Genomic DNA, 13,457 nt, shown 5'->3' on the forward strand with positions numbered 1-13,457 from the left:
TTTCAAGATGTATTTAATACACAGTGTTCGAAAGACAAAAGGACAGAATGAAGATGAGTGCATAAAATGTATTTTTATGATTAGAATTTTAATGATATCAACTTCCTGGAACAGTGGTTTTGATTGTGTGTCGAGGTGGTCTGAGGGGTTATGCCTAAAATGTGACAACACCACCTAGGAGAATGTCACCCCTAGGAAATATAAGGAGTCTTTTTAAACCAACCAGAAAAGATTACACAGGTTTGAGTATACACTACTGAGGGAGATTGGCTCCAGTATTAATATACCTTTAATAATTGCATTTGTTAAAAAAAAAAAAAAAAAAAAAGAATAATGCATGATAAAAGTTGACTGTGGCACAGTCTATTCTGTAACAGTGTCCTAAATTAAATAAAGCTACCATATATTGAACTGGACTTACCAGTAACTGAGGACCATAAGAGAAGAAAATCACACATATGTTACACCGCTGAAATGATGGGCCAACTCATCTCCTGTGCAACATACTGTATTTATTTTTACAGAAAACTGTAAAAACAGAAAAATATGATAATCAGTTCTCTTTGGCACTATACAATTATATAGTAACCTTCAAAATAAAGCAGCAGGGGAGTAAGATACACTGGAAACACACCTCACAAATATCAGATATGAACACAAACACATGAAGAGAACTCCGCCGCCTCTTCACCACTGACACTACTTCTTCCAGTGTAGAAAACATTACTTTATACAAGTAACTTATACAGTTTCATATTCATATGCACCACTTTGATAAACTGCTTAAATCACAAAAATACATTTTACTATACACATGAATAACATAGTGAACTCTGATTACAGTTTTATATTGTTTTTACTACTGTTTTAATCTATTTATGAACCTGTCTTCTTAACTGTATTTATTAAACTAGATTTCTTTCAAATAAACGTTTTTCTTAACATATTCCTATAGCATTCACTCTTCATGAACTAAACATGAAGCAATTCACATTTTCTCTTATTGTGCAAAAACATATATCTTGTGACTTTAACCCAAAAATACCTGCACCGAGCTCACAGAGTTTCGGTACAGTCTAACACTTGGATCGGCACAGGCTAACAACAGGATCAACTTGGAAATTAGCTCTGTTTTATATTATCAACCACCTGTAAAAACAGAAAAATATGACAATCATATCACAATCAACGGAACAGAGGCTATAGCTGGTAGCAGCACCAGAATTAAGAATACTGTATCCAACTGCCAGTTATAGTGTAGCAGCCTTCTCCACAATGGCTGGAAATAAGTGAATCGGCCACTCTGTTCTCACTTCCATCTTGTAATCCTTTCCTTTCACAAATCACCCATGACACTTGTCTCCACCTACTCCACTCTGCCTGCACTTATTTCCACCTCTCTTGCGCTACTTTTGAATAGTTGAACCCCGTTTTTTTAAACTCGTCAATCTTCACTATCTCTAGGCTTTGCATATTCACCTTTCCCTCTTACTCACACACGTATTCTGTCGTGCTTTGCCTTGCCGACTTTCATTCCTCTTCACTTCAGAGAATACCTCCATCCCTGCAGGCTCTCTTCCACCTGCTCCCTGCTCTCACTAGGATGTAGTGCAAAACAATATAGTCTGTAAACATTATGGTTCACAGAGACTCCTGCCTGACCTCGTCAGTCAACCTGTCTATCACCACCACAAACAGGAAGAGGTTCACTTTGAACCCATCTGTCAATCCTACTGCACATCTTACAACTGTCACACTGTCATTATATATGTCCTCCACCACCCTCACATACTTCTCTGCTACTCCTTCCTTATGCAGCATCACAGTTTCTCTCATCCTATCATATGCTTTCACTAGATCCACAAAAACACAGCGTAACTCCTAACCTGTAGTGCTCTTTCTCAGCATGTAGGAGTACTTCTACTCACTGATACTCAGCTCTCTTCTTAACCTAGCTTTAACAGCTCTTTCCCATATCTTGATGGTATGACTCAAGATTGTGTTAAACAATCTGGTCTTCTATCCTCTCTCTTAGACATCTTCATTCCTTCACAGGTATGTGATCTGGACAAACCACCTTCCCACTCATCATCCTCTTCAAAGCACATCCTTTCCAGCTTGATCTCTTTGCCTAGCCAGTCAGTATAACTCCTATTCTCATTTTGTAGTGTCCATCCTCACATAAAACTCACTGGAAGCATTTCCCTTTTTCTATATCATCTCTTTCTTTTCTTGGCTTCCCAGTACTCCTGTTTACTTTTTCATCTCCTTGACTATCCCACCTTTTCTGCAGCAAGAGTACTGACAGAGAATAGAAAGAGAGAGCATATTTCTCCTATATTCCCTTCTCTTCATCGGCTCCCTGTTAATTCCAGAATTGAATTTAAATTCCTGCTTCTTACAAACAAGTTCTTGAATAATCAGGCCCCATCTTATCTTAATGACCTTATAATACCATATAATCCCATTAGAGGACATTGCTCTCAGACTGCAGGCTTACTTGTGGTTCCTAGAGTATTTAGAAGTAAGTGGGAGGCAGAGCCTTCAGCTTTCAGGCAACTGTTGTTGTGATTTGGTGCTAAATAAATAAAATTGAACTGAATGGAACTCAACCCTGGTCTCAACGAATGGAAATGTCATTCTGTATGATCTACATGTCTGACTTGGCCCAGATTATACACTGGATGCCCTTCCAGATACAAGCCTCTAAATTTATTCAGCCTTGACAACAGCACTAGGAGTACACTCAAAGCCAGTGTTGACTTCAGGTATTGCATGGGCTTGAATCCTGTGACGAGGGGATGACTTTTTCTACTTTTAATTAGCTCAAACAATTTAGGGTTCTTTTCTCACAGAGCCAATAGAAATCTAGTTCATTCTCTCACTACAGCAGCTCAGCAGATGTGCTTTGTTCTGCAAACCAACTAATTCTGTGGACTTGATGATGAAACCCACAGAGCTGAGATCAGCTGCTGCCATATGATACACTTGATTTAGCTCCTTACCTTGGGACTAGTTGGGCTCCAAACTGGAGCAGTTATAATGAGGCATATGTTTTGTTGGCATTTAAATTTAACATGCAATTTTTCTGCATTTATGTCCTACCCTGGCAGGTTGGCAGATGCATCTGCTTCTTGGAGAAAACACATAGTATCGATTAGCTGAATCAGCAGACACCTGTGACAGTTAAACGGAAGGCTTTCCACAGTTAATATTTGCCTGACTGGGGACAAAACTGAATTAACCCACCTTTTTCTTTTTTTTAATGTTTCAAGATGATTTCTAAACTTTGTTGATGTTATTATACGCTGCACTCACCTGGTTCAAATTGCCTTGTATAAAATCTTGTGATCCATGAAATACCACAATTAAAACGTTAAAAAGGATTTTGACTAAAAGTTCAACAAAAACATTGTTTTTGTGAAAAGATTTGAGATAACTTTGCAGTAAAAACCTGATTGTGACATAGTGAGAACTGAAGCAGAAATGGTGACAAATTACAGAGAAAACCAGAGAATGGAAAAAAAAATAGAAGTAGCCACTCTAATGTCACCCATATGTTTCTGGACTCTCCCCTGTTTAGTCTGTAATTCATGATCTCTAAAACAAGCGTGGAGGAAGGCTTGTTAGCTAGCTGAATCTGGAAACACTATGGCTGCAACACACAGACACACATAATGCTGCAGCAGGCTAACAAAGGAAAATCATCAGCAGTGTAATGTACTAGTGAAATATTTGTGTTTCACCTTTCAAACTCTATGACTTTCTTCTAAAAAGTTATTCCCTTGTATGAAAAGAGTGTGTGTGCTAACATAGAAGTCAACTAATTGTAAGCTGTGTTCAAGGTCATGGCGCACTTTGTGTGTCTTTGCTATCAGACGGGTGACTGTGGCAGTGGGAAGAAATCTCCCCACAGTGTGAATAGACAAAGATTTTATTCACCAATAAGTATGAATGAGCTATTATTTTTCCTTTCGGTATCAATGCTGGTGCAAAGACTGTTAAGCTATTGATCCTGGTGCAAAGGTTTCTTTCAATAAATCTCAGAAAATCTGTTTGGTTTTGAAATGTATTTTTCAAAATAATGGTGGTGTTCATTGGGCACATAATACAAGCCGATAAATAACCACTAAACCACTAAAACTACTGCCTAATAATTGACTTGATGCATGCCAAGTATCCAACCTGTAAATGCTGTTAAAAATGTTCTGTGTAGAGTTCATGATGTGCATGATTGATTTATAATTAGTTAAACAATTTCATGAATATATATAGATTGTGTTAAAATGTCTTTATTTGAAATGTACATGTGTAAAGTGTAAGAGTGTCTCGTGAGAATACCCTTAACGAGAGTACACGAGACTTTTCATGGACTGCGAGGGAGCAGATGTCTCTCATGAAGCGTGTTAAGCAAAAGATTTACTAAAAGAAAACTTTTTAGTAACACAAGGACTTAAGGACTTATTTTCAGGACAAGCAGTCAACGAGGTATTTGTCATTTGAGAAATTTTTTTATTTGTGTTTGGACTTAATATGTGTACTGTAACTTTGCTAATTGGATTGTACTGTTCACTCGTAACCAGTTCTCACAGCGTATCGGCGTATTGGCGTACTGGCAATGGTGAAGCTAAGGAGGAGAGAAAGCCCAAGTAATAAACGGCCATTTCAAAGAACCGACCTCTGTCTGTGTTATCGTGAAGAGAGCTACAAACAAATAAAAAAAAAACCCAAAATGGCTCCCAATTGTTCCCCATTCTTTTAGTGTAAAGAAGTTATCTCAGTTATTTCAGTTACGTATTTGTTAATTCACAGTGAACGCAATGTAACACAGTGCCCTGGGCTGCAAAATACCTACTTTTTGCAGTTCCTATTATTTGCATATGCATTCAGTGGGTTGTATTGGACTCCAGTGGGCCAGTCCTGACTTTATGTTTGACATCCATGCACTAGGCAAAAAAGGAATCCCCAACAGTCAAGTTAGCATCATGTCAGTTAACATTAAGACCAGAGGAAAAAAACACTACATACTGGCCAGCAAGCATCACTCATACCACAAATTAAAGTTTTATCTCCATTTCAAAGAAGTCTGCAAAGTATATGTATTTAATATTCATTGGGCATATTGGGTCAGTTGAGGGTCATTAATCAAATGCCATATACATACATATATGTATATATATATGTACAGTGGGGCAAAAAAGTATTTAGTCAGCCACCAATTGTGCAAGTTCCCCCACCTAAAATGATGACAGAGGTCAGTAATTTGCACCAGAGGTACACTTCAACTGTGAGAGACAGAATGTGAAAAAAAAATCCATGAATCCACATGGTAGGATTTGTAAAGAATTTATTCGTAAATCAGGGTGGAAAATAAGTATTTGGTCAATAACAAAAATACAACTCAATACTTTGTAACATAACCTTTGTTGGCAATAACAGAGGTCAAACGTTTACTATAGGTCTTTACCAGGTTTGCACACACAGTAGCTGGTATTTTGGCCCATTCCTCCATGCAGATCTTCTCGAGAGCAGTGATGTTTTGGGGCTGTCGCCGAGCAACATGGACTTTCAACTCCCGCCACAGATTTTCTATGGGGTTGAGGTCTGGAGACTGGCTAGGCCACTCCAGGACTTTCAAATGCTTCTTACGGAGCCACTCCTTTGTTGCCCGGGCGGTGTGTTTTGGATCATTGTCATGTTGGAAGACCCAGCCTCGTTTCATCTTCAAAGTTCTCACTGATGGAAGGAGGTTTTGGCTCAAAATCTCACGATACATGGCCCCATTCATTCTGTCCTTAACACGGATCAGTCGTCCTGTCCCCTTGGCAGAAAAACAGCCCCATAGCATGATGTTTCCACCCCCATGCTTCACAGTAGGTATGGTGTTCTTGGGATGCAACTCAGTATTCTTCTTCCTCCAAACACGACGAGTTGAGTTTATACCAAAAAGTTCTACTTTGGTTTCATCTGACCACATGACATTCTCCCAATCCTCTGCTGTATCATCCATGTGCTCTCTGGCAAACTTCAGACGGGCCTGGACATGCACTGGCTTCAGCAGCGGAACACGTCTGGCACTGCGGGATTTGATTCCCTGCCGTTGTAGTGTGTTACTGATGGTGACCTTTGTTACTTTGGTCCCAGCTCTCTGCAGGTCATTCACCAGGTCCCCCCGTGTGGTTCTGGGATCTTTGCTCACCGTTCTCATGATCATTTTGACCCCACGGGATGAGATCTTGCGTGGAGCCCCAGATCGAGGGAGATTATCAGTGGTCTTGTATGTCTTCCATTTTCTGATGATCGCTCCCACAGTTGATTTTTTCACACCAAGCTGCTTGCCTATTGTAGATTCACTCTTCCCAGTCTGGTGCAGGTCTACAATACTTTTCCTGGTGTCCTTCGAAAGCTCTTTGGTCTTGGCCATGGCGGAGTTTGGAGTCTGACTGTTTGAGGCTGTGGACAGGTGTCTTTTATACAGATGATGAGTTCAAACAGGTGCCATTCACCAAGCTAATACTCCTGTGTGCTACACACTACAGTGTACGCTGTACACCCACTTACTGGTTTTGTCGCATCAGTCTGTGTCTCTGAGTTAATTTGTGTTTCTCCTACAGTTCCGGACCGCAAAAAATGCGCGTGCTCTTTGTGAGCTCGTTCCCGGCTCGTAACCAGCGCGTTCTGCCGTCAAGGGCGATCATTGGTTAATAGTGATCGTGTGACTGATGCAAGCCAGATCCTTTTATTTAGCAAAACTGTGATTAATAGTTAAATATTATTGTTGAGGGGCACAGACAGGACTCCGCATGCACGCACACACACATAAAAAAAATATTTTTTTTTAAAAAGTTGCCTCAACAAAAGGGCACTTTGGGCACCCATCAGGAAAGGGGCGGGTGCTCAAGCCCCTCTAGCCCCCCCCCCCTTGCACGTGCCTGCTCCGCGATAGCCACCACACGAAGTAACGAATAACGAGCCTATCTAAATCCCAGTAACGAGTAACGCGTTCCTGGTTTTGGCATAATAACTAGTTACCGTGCTCGTTACCACAATAATAATGTAGTTACTGTAACGCGTTACTTAATAACGCGTTAGTCCCAACACTGGTTGTCATTCAGCCTGGTTCAATGTGCCCCTTTTTAACTTTGAGCACCCGCCCCTTTAAACCTCTTTTGCATTCTTTCAGAAATGTAGCTGGGTAATTATGTCATTGGCATCAGTGAGCCACTGTCAATATGTGACATATTGAAATCACGTTTGAATTTGCGCTTGTTTTTTGCTTTCACTTTGCAATCGCGCGAACTGTGTATAGAGAGCGACAGCACTGACTGGTGAGTGTTGATAATTTGCGCACCAATTACTCTGACATCGTCTTATCAATCGTTAGCTTACTATGCAAACATGACAAGTGAAATCTCCCGCAGCAAGCTTAAACATGTGAGAGGTTGATCGCGCAGGGAATCGCTGAGCGTTATGTGAGTGCGTGTGTAAAAGCAGCAGGATATATATTTTAGTTCTGCTGAGCCAAATAAGACAGGTCAGCATGAAGAAATGACAGCCAAAGAAAAGCTTACCACAAAACGGAAAAGTTATGACAAATCAGACTATAAGGCAAAAAGAAAGTGCAGCTTTATGGTTTCATGGACAAAAGAATTTCTGTGGCTGCAATATGACGAGCTAAATAACCAGGGCTGCACATAAGTGGTCCGCAGGTGCGCATTCGCTGTCAAAATAAAAAACGCGCACAAGATAAGAAGTTGCAACGCGTGTTTGCGTACAAGATTGCATATAAGATTTTCAGGAGGAGGACAGACATTTGTTTAGAACTCTTAAAGATGTCGAAGAAGCTCCTTTAAGCAATTACTGTGATGTTCCTCCACCTCCAAAGAAATGTCAGAAGGAGTCCGAACCACAAAAGAAGCGCGTATTCTCGGAAAAGTAGTTGCAGGAGGTGAGCTGGCTTCAAACAAATGATGAACGCACAGAGATGTGGTGCGGAATGTGCCGTGAAAATTTTATAAATGACAAATTAAAAAGGCATGAACATTTTTTTTGTATCGAAAAAATATCGAACCGTGACACCAAAGTATCGAACCGAACCGTGAATTTTGTGTATCGTTGCACCCCTAATATATATATACTGGATATATAGAGAGCCATATAGTTGAAATATGAATCCCATAAAACGGATGCAAGACATATGGGAGTATGGAAAAAACAGAGACTGATGTGAGAGCTTGTCTTTGATTACAGGACAGGAGAGGAAGGGGAGGAGGGAGGAGCTGGCAGTGAAGCTCTTTGTCTGTCTCCACTCAGTTTTCTCTCCTTCCCCATGTGAACCAGATCTGCCCTTGTAGCTTTTCCATCATCTGTCTTCTGCCCTCACATTGCCAATCGTCCCTCGTGCTGTCTCAGCTGCTCAACAGATGGCCAGTTGGCTCATTAACTTTAATAAATCTAACATCAATTAGACTGGAGGTAATGGGAATGCCGTGGAGGTGATTGCAAGGTAGTGGCACCCCATATGAAAAGCCCCCCTCCTCTTAATGAATAGCTCTCATCAGACCCGATATATGTATTCAAGTGCCAAAAGTGTGGTATTAAAACATTGCAGTGCCATCACAGATTGAGGGATGGACATATGAGTGAAGGACATAGGAGGCAATTTCTTTCTGATACGTCATATCACATGAGCCGACCTTGATGGATTCATTATCTCCATCTGTGCTCGCACACCTTCTCTTTGTCCTCCTCTTTGTTCTTCTTTTCTTTGCCTTCTCCTGTCATTTACCCATGAAATGTCTCACTCCCAGCCCTCACTGACACACATCTGTCTATTGCTGGTAACAAGCTCCTTTCCTAACTTCTCTCATAGTACATCTTTCAGGCAGCCTATCTTCTGCTGCTTGTTGTCTCTCTCCTTGAACTTTTTACTTCATTACTCCTTCCTGACCTTTGGTGCTGCTTGAACAAATGAGACTCTGCCTTTATGAATAACTCTGCTTTTCTATCCCTTTCAAAGATGGGTGATATGGGAAGAGTGAAAAGGGGGAGGCTTGACCCCTTGACCCCTACAAGCAGGTGACCAAATCCTGTTATTGTATTTGTGGTTTATAATGGGTCCCATTAGTGAGGGTTGGGGTTGTTACTGTATCTTTCCCTTGTAATGGAACGTTTCCGTCCTGATAAAATTTGTCTTTATCACCGACTGAAAGGTTTAACAAAGAGGTAACTGGTGGAAATCACATGCTATGGACTTCCAATTATGACATCTCAAGTTACCTATGGGAAATTTTGACTAACATGTTGATGATAGTGCTGTCCACCACTATCACCAAAACACCTAATCAGTGAAAGACTGATGATTGTCACTCCTGTTCCAATAGTGGAAATTCATTCAATTCAGTTCAGTTCACCTGAGCCCTGAGCTGTAGCTCAGGTGGCAGAGCGGATCAGCCACCAACCAGAAGGTTGGGGGTTCAATCCCAGGCTGCTCCAGTCTGCATGCCAAATATCCTTGGGCAAGATACTAACCCCATGTTGCTCTCCGATGCATCCATCGGAGTATGAATGTTAGATACTTAGCACTTAAGCTTAGAAGTGCTTGTGTGAATGGATTGTGATTGGGTGAATGAATTAGCTGTATAAAGCGCTTTGAGTGCTCAGACAGAGTAGAAAAGCGCTATATAAGAACCAGTCCATTTACCATTTATATAACAGCAGTCACCTCAAGGCGCTTAATATTGTAAATGGTAAATCACCACTCAAAGCATTTTTATACAACTTGCCTCATTCAGTCATTCATATAAGCACTTTTTTCTATGCTGCATTAAGGTGAGCCCAACCCGACGCCTACGGGTCTTTGTGTGGGTGGTGGTTCCTTCCTGAGTCCATGTCACCTCTTTGGGCTGCGACTGACTGCTGTCCATGGCCTAAACCCTGACCACCAAGTGTTCTCCCATTAGCCCCTCATACCAGGCAGGATAAACTAGTCTTTTGACTTCTTTTTTTTCTTTTTTTGAAGACACACACCAGGGAGTTAAATAAAGCAGGTTATTTCAACTGACAAAGCTAAAAAATAATTCATATTTTTTTTCTGAAAAAGTCTGTGGGTAGAGTACGGGTAGGATTAGAGTTACTATCTATATGATAAAATAAAAAAGAACACATCGACTCTTGTGATTTCACTGAATATAACATTAGAGATGTTTATCTAACAAGGGACGGATTTTCTATTAATCTTGACATGTATAGAGAAATAGTCTTTCCTTCTTTCTTTCTTTCTTTCTTTCTTAGCTGATGTTTAACTTTGGAAATCACAACTGTTGTCTTCACAAAAAACACAGCATCTGAAAATGTCCCGCATTTTGAGAGGACAAGTTGAATGACCAGGTTTGTTGTTTAAGTTGCCTCCATATGTGATGGAAAATCAAAACATGCCTCTAGACCCTAGACGCCAGCATTTGTTGTTCAAAGAATTGAGAGGTCACTGTTTCATGCAGCAAGGTATATTGAAGCTGAGACTAATCACATCCATGCGAGGACATGCGAGTCATTCTTCTCTGCTTAGACCAACCAAAGTGATTTCAAATTGTTGTCCCTTGATGTAAAAGGGATGTTGATGAAAGTATAGAGCGGCAGTTTTCATTAAATCCTACCCTTATATGGGACAAAGTCACAGCAAATGCCAAATTGAATGAGAAAATGTGTGTGTGGAGAGAGAAAATAAGGGCACCAAAGATCGAGAGATGAAGGAAAATTAGAACGACTGAAGGATGTGACGGGTGCTGCAGATGAGAGTTGGAGGACGAAGAGAGGGAAAGCAGCAGATCAAATTCTATGGTTGAGTTATTCATTTTCACAGCTCTTTAAAATAGTCCAAACAGTTTACATTCACACACCCCAAAGCATTAACCTTTCACGAGCCACGGGGACTCATTGTCCATGGTGCTGCCAAGAAACAGTTTGTATGCCTGATGAAATGATGCAGGGAAATAATGCATTCAGGAGACAAGACAAAGAAATGGAGAGGAAGGAGTTCAAAGAAGGCAGATTAAATGAGGTAGAGGAGGAGGAAAAAAGAGTGATTTGGTGGAAAATCCTTTGCTTGGGATAACAGATTGGCTGATGCATGAGATTGAGGGAGGGTAGGGAGGCTTGGTGATGCTGCCCTCCATGGTCTGTACTTTTAGGTGAGGAGGCAGTGTGCGAGGAAAAGGAGAGGAACACTGGAAGCTTATAGTAAAGGGAAGGTGTTAAGAGGAGACGAAGAGGGCTTTATTACAATTTTATGGCGGGGTGCCGATGTCCATGCTATTTACTGCATGACAGCCTCCCATATCTCCATCAATCTCCTTCTAAAGGTGGGAAATGACAGAAGAGGGAATGAAGCAGAGACACTGTGTGTATTGGTACATCTTAGCAAGAAAAAAGGAGAAAGGAAAGGAAGAACATCCCAGAAACAGCTCCAGAAAATAAGCACAAACCACAGTTCACATGGAGAGACCCACAGAGGGGCGTGAGGTTAGTGAGTTATCGTCAGAAACTGACCGGAGGATAATGAGGTCTGATACAATATGCATCTGACGAAATAGAGCAAAACAAAGAGTTAGTCCCATTTTTACTGAGGCTCATGAGACATCAACAAGGCTAAAGAATTTTAGAATTCCTGAGCCTGTTCCCTCCTTTAACAGTAGAACTACCAAACTGTTCGACGGCACCTTTCCCTTTATAAAATCTTTAGCTCCCAGTGTTTGACTTGTTCTACAAGTGTAGCATGTTGTGGCCCCTTTGGTTAAAAATGTCAGGATAATGCCATCTTGGGACCTTCTACCTATAATAATAATAATAGATTGCATTTATATAGCGCTTTTCGAGACCCTCAAAGCGCTTTACAGTTCCACTATTCATTCATACACTGGTGGAGGCAAGCTACAGTTATAGCCACAGCTGACCTGGGGAAGAATGACAGAAGCAAGGCTGCCATATCACACCATCAGCCCCTCTGGCAAAAACCAGTAGGTGAAGTGTCAACCGAGCCTGACCTCGAACCGGCAACCTTCCGATTAGAAGACGAACTGCCAACTCTTGAGCCACGATCATCCCTATGCCACCAATTGTTAAAATATTCCCCTATAGAGAAGACTCATTTTCAAGCTATTAATCTTGCAGGTTTAGATAAACAGACTCTGTTGCTATGGCAACTCCTTTTGCAATTCTCATGCGTGATAGAGCTATGTCATTAGTCAACGAGCTACATGCTCAAAATCCCAGAAATGGCTTCATGCATCGATTGGCCCAGGACGTGTGCACTGAGTAGAGACGAGTGTGCAGATGTGACCTTCGCAGAGTGCAGCAGAATGACCTGCGCGGTGCAGGCACAATGCAAACGGATACAAAAGATCTCTAAAACATCTGGCATGCTGTTTAACTGTGTTAGCTTCATCTGTGCCACGTGGTCATCTGTTTTTGTTTTCTTCTTTGAAGCATCTTGTAGCCTCAATAAGAAGACCTGTATCTCTCTCAAACTTATCTGATTAGCATTGTTTCACTTCCCAAACGCCTTCGATGCTTGTTCCCTCCTGGAGAACACGGCGGGTCTGGGCCCAGCGCTGGAAAAATAGCTGCAGGGCAGGATGGCTGCTGTGTTTGCTTGGGATTACTCCTCACCCCCTACCCACCCCAGTTGCTTGTCACGTGCTCCATAATGTTGTGCTGTGGACATTTATGTGCTTCTGTGCAGAGGAGTTTTTCTGTATTATCCTTTTGTGTTACACATTTCGATGTTTTTTTTTCCCCCCTTGCTACCTAGCCTCCCCAATGTGATGTTTGTGTATTGTATGTACGGTTGGCAAGGTCTGTCATCTCGGTTGTGGGCAACTGCAACTGACAAATAAAGGCTATCTCATCATCTCTCATCATCATCACTTGTTGAGTGGCATAAAGAGACCACAAAGCAAATCTGGGGCTGACACACTGTCTGACACATACTCGTGATTTCAGTGTCTTTATACAAATGATTTACAAATGAAAGCATAACATTTATGATTCAATTAGTTACCTGAAATCAAAACTTAGGGAAATACTTAATCTGGTAATATTTTTTTGAAAATTACCAAGATGCTTCATTTTCACTAATTAGCAATGTTCATTCATACAGTTTTAAGTGGAGCTTGTTTGTGTTAGCTGATAACTAAGCACTAAACCTAAAGTAACCATATTTAAATAAAAGTTACTTCTTGTTTCAAAAAAACCGACATGACAGCAGTCCAGCCTTCTTATACAGGCTACAGTTCTGACTAAAAGATTCAAGGCTGGACTAGTTTAATATTTAGATAAAATTGAGGAAATGTGGAACAATAAATCTTTATATGCTGCGCTAAGGTTTTTGTCAAGCCTAGTGACAAACTTCTGGATTTGAAACGCTCAACTCTGCTTTTAGAAAAGGAAAATAGAAAAAC

The sequence above is a fragment of the Simochromis diagramma genome, unplaced genomic scaffold, assembly GCF_900408965.1.
Source record: "Simochromis diagramma unplaced genomic scaffold, fSimDia1.1 OVJJ01000557.1, whole genome shotgun sequence".
Classification (NCBI taxonomy): Eukaryota; Metazoa; Chordata; class Actinopteri; order Cichliformes; family Cichlidae; genus Simochromis; species Simochromis diagramma.